The 9,618-nt window shown below is 44.7% G+C and overlaps 1 long non-coding RNA gene across 1 annotated transcript; it reads left to right on the forward strand.

Moving 5' to 3' along the window:
- The first annotated feature begins 492 nt into the window (after positions 1-492).
- Positions 493-3,682, forward strand: LOC142571252 (uncharacterized). Its single transcript, XR_012825816.1, has 3 exons — positions 493-786; positions 1,426-1,488; positions 3,522-3,682. It is a non-coding gene; the product is annotated as an uncharacterized LOC142571252 (long non-coding RNA).
- Positions 3,683-9,618: the final 5,936 nt, after the last annotated feature.

Raw genomic sequence — 9,618 nt, forward strand, 5'->3', positions numbered from 1 at the left:
AAATAACCTCAGCACTTGGAATATGCTAGTATATATTCTATCTGCGGCAAAACCCACTACTGGTGTCACTAGAGTCTGTTTTGGTAAACGCATTCAGAATGTCTAACTCAAGAACTTTTCTAGATCTTTTTGTCTAAAAGTGTATAAAATGCCAAACGACGTGTTAAATGTGCGGTTACCGTCGGCCGTCGGCGTTAGCGAATAAAAGACGCCACAGACAAATCGAACTCGTTGGAAGCAACATAAGTTAATTGGCTTTAATATTAAATAATTTCACACCAGAACTTCAACAATCAAAGGCGTGTTATTGTTTTCCATACGGGGCGCGCACACGACGCCTGGAAACCATTCTATGCTCGCGCAGCAGGTATTTACAGCAGCAGGAGCGAAACGCCGGTGTTGCACAGCGGTGTCACAGAGCCACCGCGCTGCGATCACTTCGGCGGCACAATCCAAATTTGTTGGACATCTTATTCTGTGCTGGAAACACTGGGAGGGAGGAAGTTTGAAAAAACGGCCATTGCCGCCCGCTATGTCTCGGTCGTGGGTTCGTTATCCAGGTGTGCGTCATTCTAAGCCGTTCTGTACATTTATACTGGATATTAACTGGAGTCATTTAGCTGTGCTGATGCTGTGTGCCGTGTGTTTTGCATCAGTGCTTCGTGACATCGGCTGTATTGCGTGTTTTCGCCGACGGCTTACTACCACAATGGCGGGATCTGCGTTCGCCGCCTTCGTGTCTCGGTGCGTCTTTGTACGTCGCACGTTCGGATAACACTTTTTCCGGTAAGTTAAATACATTGCGCTTCGTTTTTCGTCAACAATGTGAATATATTTAGGTGTTACCCGCGACAATTCTTGATATATGGGCTCTTCTGCCCTACGAGTTTTCGTCATTACTTTTATACGAGGGTTCTGCTTGTGTTCAGCCGTTAAGCACTACCGCGCTCCACGACTTCCGCAACAACAGTCAGAACTTTGCCCTGCTTGTTAGCCTGTGGTTAACGTAGCATGAACCAACCGAAAGGAGTGCATTCGAAGACGACGCACTGGCTGTAATGCTGAACCAGACTGAACTCGCCCTATTTTGTGTCCTTTTGTTCTTACGTGTGCGCGCGTGTGTGTCAGTGACTATGCAGTTTGTAGCCTTCCCACTTCATAGCAAAACAAAAAATATAACTGCAGTGTTTACTTCATCTATAGAATTCCAAATTAAATCGTCTGCTGATGTACAAATTTCACCTGTGTTTTGTTCTAAATAAGCAGCAAAACCTTTAACCTAGTAGGTGCTTCCATCTGGGAGTGAAATCACGACAGCTTGGCATTTATTAATGAATGACTGTGACCGGGTCACCTTATTCGTAATTGCAAATTTGCCTTTCAACTGACTTGATGCTATCTTATTTTGTCCCTTTCACTCTATAGACGGCTGGACATCCTTCTTGTACCTTGGCACTAGCTGGATGACGGGACCTCATCATGATCAGTGTAAGCCGATGTACTGTACCCTCTCTGGTCCTCCCAGTGCTTTTTATATGGGTTAAGGCCAGGGAGCGCTTCGTGGTAAAATAGCTAATTGGTGTCACACAAATGGCCATTTTTTTGCACTGGTCCATTATAAGCTGCCACTATTAAACCATTTCTCAGTGCCAGTGTACATACACAGTTCTACTAATAATTAGTTTCCCTAAGCCTTACAAAATTTACCTGTAGGTAGTCATTGCTATGTAAGAGCTCACAAATTAACTCTGCTGTGTCATAGAAGTATTCCATACATGAGTAAAAATTTTCTACAACAGTGTACATTACACCTTCCTTCGCTAATGCACAAATGTATTCAAGGCAGTATTTGATTAGTTTGGTATTCTAAATATTTTCTGTGTGATTTAGTTTCTTTACAGGAATTTACTGTACAGCATCAGCAAGCAGTCTAATTTAAGATTTATGTGTGCTGTAAAAGGTGTGCTTTGCCGCTAGAATTGATAAAACATGGGCCAAGGCTTCCATACAAGGACAAACTTCAATTTCGCTCTACCACCATCAGCACTTGGCTGGCGCTTGCAAAATGAATCACATCAAGTAGCTTGTGCCAGACTGTTTTTTAACCTTATTGTGAGGAGATCACAAAGTGATCTGTGGAGGTGCCTGCGTCTGAGATATAGATTGCGCTGCAACATATGTGCGTGTAGAACAGGCATGATGCATAGGGTTCCAGCAGTTTGCAGAGGTGCTTTTAAAATTTTGTCATAACTGCAATTTTACTTGTGCTGTTTTTTATCACCTATTTCAATAATATCATTGGAGGTGTTATCAGAATTTATCAATCTATTTGCCCTGGCCCATTAGCCTGCCACATTTGCCTTTTCACTAGGTGGGCAATTATTCTGCATGGACCATTACTTGAATACACCTTTTTGTGTGCAGTGGCTTCTCAGTTGCAAGTCAGCATAGATGCTCAGAATTACCTGAGGCTATAGATACACTGATGAATTTGCCACCTATACGAATCACTTTGCACTTTCTCACGCAAACAGCATGCTAACACTTCCAAGTCAGTGGGCAATGTTATTGTTTGATCACATCATGAGATATTTTCAATTTTGTATGACGCATCATCCAAGGTGTTGCGTCATTTGTGTGAGGTATTGCCCGAAGCCAATTAGGGTCACATGAAAATATATCAACAAAGTGATTGATCCAGCTAGGAGTGTTGTTTTGGAACACTACTTTATCACCAGTCCTCCTTTGCATGCTACCTGCTTACTCTGTGCTGTGTGATGTTTAAGTTTGAAAGAAAGGCAACAGCTAGGCAGTGCAAAATGCCAAACTTGCTTTTAGTTCAACAATATAAAACGCTATTTAACTTTTTAATTAAGTTAGTACATCATTTACCTGCAGAGTGAATTACTGTTTTAAACTGATTATATTTTGCAGGAAGCTTCTCAGACTTGTTTGACAGGTTGATAAGTGGCTTTTTAGCCACAAAACACCATACAATAAATTAAAGGCTGACTTTGACTCTGCTATGCAACTTAATGACTATATGCCAGGAACAAGGTCTCTGAGTTGTGGCGCTGGCTAACACTCCCAGCGTTCGACTAGGACACATAAATACCCAAGAAAGTGGATGGGAAAACGACGCCGCTGTAGCTCAATTGGTAGAGCATAGCACGCGAAATGCGAAGGTTGCGGGTTCGGTTCCCACCTGCGGCAAGGTGTTTTTTCATCCACTTTAATTTCCATTAATTTATCGTTTCTTTATTTAATCTATTAAGCACAAGTAATTTCCCCTATGTTGTCCTTGGTGTCAGTGTTTGTTGGCCTTTTATGATAGGAAATATACTAGTCATTTTAAACATCATCGCATACATACCTTAAGATACCTGTAATTTAAGAGAAATGAGTGCTTAAATTTATTTTTAATGTGAGCCAAACTTTTTACTTAGCACATATTGCTAATTGAAGTTCCAATTTCAACATTCCCATTTCTTCCCTTGCCCTTTTTTTCCTGTTCTGTGCAGGTATTGCTTTCCTATGTCTACAAGAACCGTCACGCGTGGCCTGTGAAAGCAAGCTTTTGTGGGCAGCCAGTTGCTCTCCTACGAAGGCTGGCCTACTCTGGCAGCGGCGGCAATCATCTTGAAGATTTATCCATGATCACCTTTGCTGCTATTTGTCACTCTTGTTAATTACATTTTCTGCATCTTTTCTAATTTATTAGGTAATAAAGTATGAGTATGTGACATGGTGTGAAGTTGATGCCTTGCTGCATTTTCGCTTGCAATCACCTTTTATGCATGAAAAGCTCATCATACAGTTTATGAAAAAAAAAATAACAGCATATTATGATTTATCTTTCAGTTCTTCTAACATGCAACATACAAGGAATTCACTAATGTATGGTATGCTGAAGAACTCGCCATTATTTCCGCGTGATGCTGTGCAAGCATGTGGCGCTACCTTACAAGAGGCACCCAGAAAGTCAGTTACAATTTACTTTTAAATGAAGCATGGACATCAGAAACAATATATTTATATTGCTAGTTAGAGTGGTTCGCAGAGTGTTTTTCCAGATGTGTACTATCCTTTATTTCTTAACTCATTGCAGCACGGTGTTCTGTTTCGTATACTGGTGTAAGGCTATTGTGCCCCCTGTAGCTGAAACAAGGATGTAATTTTTGCCTGAACTGCAGCATCACTGACAAAATTTTTCTTTGCTAGAAACTATTTCAATTTGGTGGAGACCCAGCAGGGCGAAGTTTTGTCAATAATGACGTGTTTCACGCAGAGATGTTCTTGTTTAGGTCAATAAGTGAACATTGGAATTATATCAGCATACAATACAGATATTGTTTTATTTGCAAAATAATTCTGACAGGTGGCATTCAATTGATTGGTCTAATTAAAAAGCACAAATTGACCAATGAGGCTGTACTACACTATTCCCATGGTTCACATCTGGAAAAACTACCTCTGCATCACTCTATCCGACAATATAAACTTTTTTTTCTGATGTCCATGCCTCGTTTAAAATAAATTGTAACTGTGGGCAAACGTTGTGTTACTGTAACAGCTGCCGCAAAATTTGAGGGAATGTCTAATAAAAGTCTTCAGTTGTTCTTGTCAAGCTGTCCATTAGCCAACTTTTAGCGTAACGTTAGCAGGGCTTACTTCAGTATTTCTAGACGTCCATGGCTACAAAATGTCTTGATCAAGACAGCTACTAGGCTTTTGAATTAGCCGTTCAAGACATCTTTTAGACATCAAATAGCTGCTTGCGTGTTTCGTGGGCTCTCTCGTCTCGCCTTCCCCCCTCCGCACCAATCCCTTTCCCAGCCCCACCAACACTTATGGCGCCACCTTCAGGCCCATACCTATCTTACTCCTGCACGTCTTGCCCTCTTCCACCCCGGGACGCACTTGCCGGCTTGCCGCTTATGTGACGGGTCCCGCTCCGATTACGCTCACGTCCTATTCTCCTGACCGGCACACTTGCCCCCTGCCTCTTGGCGCTTAAGCAATCCGCAGCAGTGGGAGGCTGCTTTGTCCAGCACCGAGCCGGATATCCAACTCCGGCTGGTGAACTGGGCGGAGGACGTCGCGACTAGGCATGGCCTGGACGCCACGACCGGCAGCCTGAAGGCCGCCCACAACGCTGCTTTTTAATTTGTTTTTACTTTTGGCCTTCTCATCAATAAAAGTTTTTCACCACCACCGGGAGAAAAAGTCTATGGTTCAAATACTGGTGCCAGCAAAATTAAAAGGTGAAGGTGAACGTTGGTTGTCAGAAATACGTGAGAAAAAGAAGGCCGCACCTAGAATATTTTGGAATCACATAAAATTATTAGGCAGGAAGTCAACAACAATACAACAACATATCCTAGACGAAGATGAAAACAGACTGGAAGGAGAAGCGGCAATAAATTACATCAAAAAAGTAACAGCCGAATCTTTCCAAGGCAAGGACGAGGTTGTATTTGATAAAAAAAAAAAAAGAGCATGAAAGATACCCAAGTGGAAAAGGAGTTGGTGCTGACAAATTTAGACAGGAAGAAAGCGGAAGAAAAAATTCCTAAGCGCACAGCCACAAGGCTAGACGAGGTTCCCGTTAGGCTGATAAATGAACTGGGACCAAAAAGTAAGGAAGCTCTGGTGAAAGCAGAAAAAAATTTAAAAGATAGACGAATACCAGACAGTTGGCGACAAAGTAGAATTAATTTAATTTAAAAAGGTAAGGGGGAGAAAGACAGAATTCACTCGTATAGACCGTTGACCATTACATCGGTAATATACAGGCTAGCAACGCAGGCAATCAAATTAAAGCTTCAAGCATGGGCAGAGAATAATGGCATTTTGGGAGAGCTTCAGAATGGCTTTAGAATATGTAGGCGTTTGGATGATAACTTGTTTGTTCTTACTCAGTGTATTGAAATATCAAAAGCAGAAAGCAGACCGTTGTATGCGGCCTTTTTGGACATTACAGGAGTATACGACAACGTAGACCGCAACATTTTGTGGGATATTCTGGAAGGGGAAGGCTTAGGTAACGATTTTCTACAGCTTTTGAGAGAGATTTACCTAGAAAATACCGTTTGCGATGAATGGGAAGGGATGCGGAGCGCGGAGAAAGTTCATATCAACAAGGGACTGAGGCAGGGGTGCCCTTTATCCCCGCTGCTGTTTATGATGTACATAGTGAGGATGGAGAGGGCGCTATAGAAGGAAGTAATATCGAGTTTAATCTCTCATACAAACAGGCAGGTACAGTTATTAATAGAGCAGCAACTCCCAGGTTTATTTTATGCGGACGACATTGTGTTGCTCGCTAACAAGCAAAGTGATTTGCAACGTCTGGCTAATATCTGTGGACAGGAAGGCAACAATTTAGGTTTGAAATTTAGTGTTAGAAAATCAGGTGTTATGGTATTCAATGAAAACAGTGAACAGACAGTGGAGATACAGGGCCAAGAAATACCTCGGGTAACAGAATATAAATACCTTGGTATATGGATAAACGAAGGCAATGGATATATGGAAATACAGGAAAAAACCATAACAGTCAAGGGGAAGAGAAATGCAGCCATAATGAAGCACAGAGCGCTATGGGGATACAATAGGTACGAGGTCCTCCGAGGTATGTGGAAAGGGGTAATGGTTCCAGGACTTACTTTTGGAAATGCGGTTGTTTGCTTTAAGTCAGGGGTACAATCAGGACTCGACAGGAACCAAAGGTCAGTGGGTCGAGGTCGCATTGGGCGCTCACGGGAAGACTATAATGAAGCTGTGCAGGGGGATATGGGCTGGACTAGTTTTCAAGTGAGGGAAGCTCGCAGTAAAATTGAGTATGAAGAACGGCTGAGGAATATGGAAGAAAGTAAATGGGCTGGGAGAGTGTTCAGGTATCTGTACAGGCAAAACATTGATTCACAGTGGAGGAAAATAACTAGGAAGCTTACCAGCAAGTATGCGGCCTGTGGGGTACGTGGGCAACACAGCAACAAAGGTCAAGCGGAAAGTCAGAGAGGCTGAATTAATCTCATGGGTGGCGGCAATGGAAAATAAACCTGCCATGAGTAACTACTTAAGAGGAAAAAACGAAATAAGGAAAGAAACCATTTATGATAACTCAAAGGGAAGCTCTACTTTTCGAAGCGAGATCGGGATGCCTTAGAACACGCACCTATAAAGCGAGATATAAGAAGGAAGAAAAAGCATGTGCTTGCTGCGGTCAAGCTAGGGAAACGACGTAGCATATTTTATTAGAATGTGAAGACGTCTACCCAGCGGTCGATTTAGGCACCACTGGCCTCCTTGAAGCCCTTGGGTTCAGCGGCAGCAGTGGTAAAGCAAACAGGTCCGCAATAGACATTAGTAAGAGGCGATTGGAGGATTGGTGGAAGAAAAGTAGGGAAACGACAAAAGACGGAGACGTACAAAAGCAGAGTTCGCAATAGGGGATCAGAAAATTTGGACGGGGTAGTTCATAGTGATTTTTTTTCTTTTTTCATTGGTTAACCTAGGTAGGATATTAGGCAGCATAGTAGCAAGAGCTTGGTGGCGCAACCCACCGCCCTGTTCCAAAGGGAACGCTCATAACATCCATCCATCCATCTGTGATGTGTGGTGCGCGACATGGTGCGGTGATCGGGACGGTCAGGAGCAGACGACAAGGAGTGCGCGCGCAAAGGCGAATTCCGTGCTGGAAGGAGAAAAACGACAACGCCGAAGAGCGTCCGGCACGTGAACGCGCGGCGCAAGAAAAACAACTAAAAGGAGAAAAGCAAACCAATTAGGAAAGACCACGGGGCGTCAGGCAGGCAATCGGAGAATGCCTAATCTGCCAGAGAGAAGAAAAAGCGTGGTGCGCTGGCAGAAAGGGGAGACGAAGGAGAGACGCAGGGGAGACGCCGGAAGAGTTCCAGGAAGCGACGCCAGGAGGAGGTCAACCACCGGACCGGGAGTTGAAGACGGGCCGTCGGGTTCCGGACCCGAGCCACCAGGACTTCACCCGACCGGGGCCTCCTGCCAACCTGTTCCTGTGCGTCGCCCGTCTACCCGAGCGTGCCGTCAGCTCCTCAAGGCCGGTGAGCTTCTGCGCCCGTGGGCAGGACGAGAACAGTCGGGCTACGGGCCCGAGTTCTATGCCAGCTGCCCGGCCAGAACGCCGTCGCCGTCTGCTCGTGCCACCAAGCCGCCTGCTTTACCTCTCCAAGCCAGAGCTGGCGCGCTCCGGTCGCCCGGTCAGTCAACTTACACCACGACCTTTGGTGAGACCGGCGCAACTCCTTGCGCCAACTTGTCGCCGCGTCCCCGCATCGAGACTGTTATGCGTCCCTGCCGTCGTGGCAAGCCCGGACTCGCGCACTAGTTAGCTTCACACTAGCCCCAAATGCGTCTTACTGCCGTGATGTCTATTTGAGTGTTTATTTTATTCTTTCTATTTCTTTCTATCATTTATTTTAAGCCTTTTTTAGTTCCATTGAAAGTTTGTGTGTGTGTTCTTGAAACCAATGGCTTTGTCCTCAATTGGGTTCTCGGAGGCTCCGCCTAAGAGAACCGTTAAAACCTTTGAGTACACGAACCGTTGCCCCCATATTTGCGCATCACACCATCCATCCTGAAAACTTCCCCTCGCTTCGTGTGGAGTATCTTCTGTTGGATCGACGTGCTGTCGACTGCAAGTCCAGCCGGCGTTTGCACCAGTATCCTCTGTGCTTGACACGTTCGTACTTCACTCAATGCGCACTGTGAGTGAGTGAGATTGGCAAGCCGCCGTAGAAATTACTACTTTTACACCCGGGTGCAGAAGTAGCTACAGCCGCGTGAAAGATGCACTATAGGCGTATTTTTTCAGCGTACCACGTGATGAAGAACAGAGAAAGGAATGGGAGAGGAACCTCCACCGTGCAGATAAGACACTGGATGAATCTTGCGCCGTCTGTGAGTTGCTCTTCCAACCGCGATTCATAATTAGGGACTTCGTGCACTTTATAGACGGCAAAGAGGTGCGCATTCCTCGTGAGAAGCCACTGCTATCAGAAAACGCTGTTCCCACGATACTTCCGAATTTACAACAGTAGCTGACGAAGGAGTCACCGAAGCCCAGGAACAAAAGGAAAAGGTGTGAAAATGACAAAGCACCCGCGAAGAAAACAAACCGATGCGCACTGGACAATAACCATTCGGAGTTTTCACCGGCGCTTCCGGGATAGACCATGACTCGGCGCAAGACGAGGGCGTTACGGCAGAGCTAGCGTCAACACTGTTGGTCGTTTCTTTTTGATTTAAAGACTCGCGATCCTTTCAAGTATAGGAGTTCACATCAACTCCCCGACCTTGACGTAGTGCTTTATTGCACGTCGACCAACCTAAAAGAAGGCATTGTCCCGTCCGATGAAGTAGTCGTGTTCCTCTGCAACAGACAACCGATGTTTACTGCAAGGTATACATGAGGGGACCAGCGATTAAGAAACTCAGCCTGAAATCTCAGGAACAAGCAGAGAACGTGCTGAAAAGCGTGGACGGGGCAACGTGCACTCTAAGAAAAGTTTACGCCCTTTGAGTCGTATCTTGCCACACAACGATAATCGTCATCTGTCTTATCCGTATTTCCTTTCT

The sequence above is a fragment of the Dermacentor variabilis genome, chromosome 2 (genome assembly GCF_050947875.1).
Source record: "Dermacentor variabilis isolate Ectoservices chromosome 2, ASM5094787v1, whole genome shotgun sequence".
NCBI lineage: Eukaryota > Metazoa > Arthropoda > Arachnida > Ixodida > Ixodidae > Dermacentor > Dermacentor variabilis.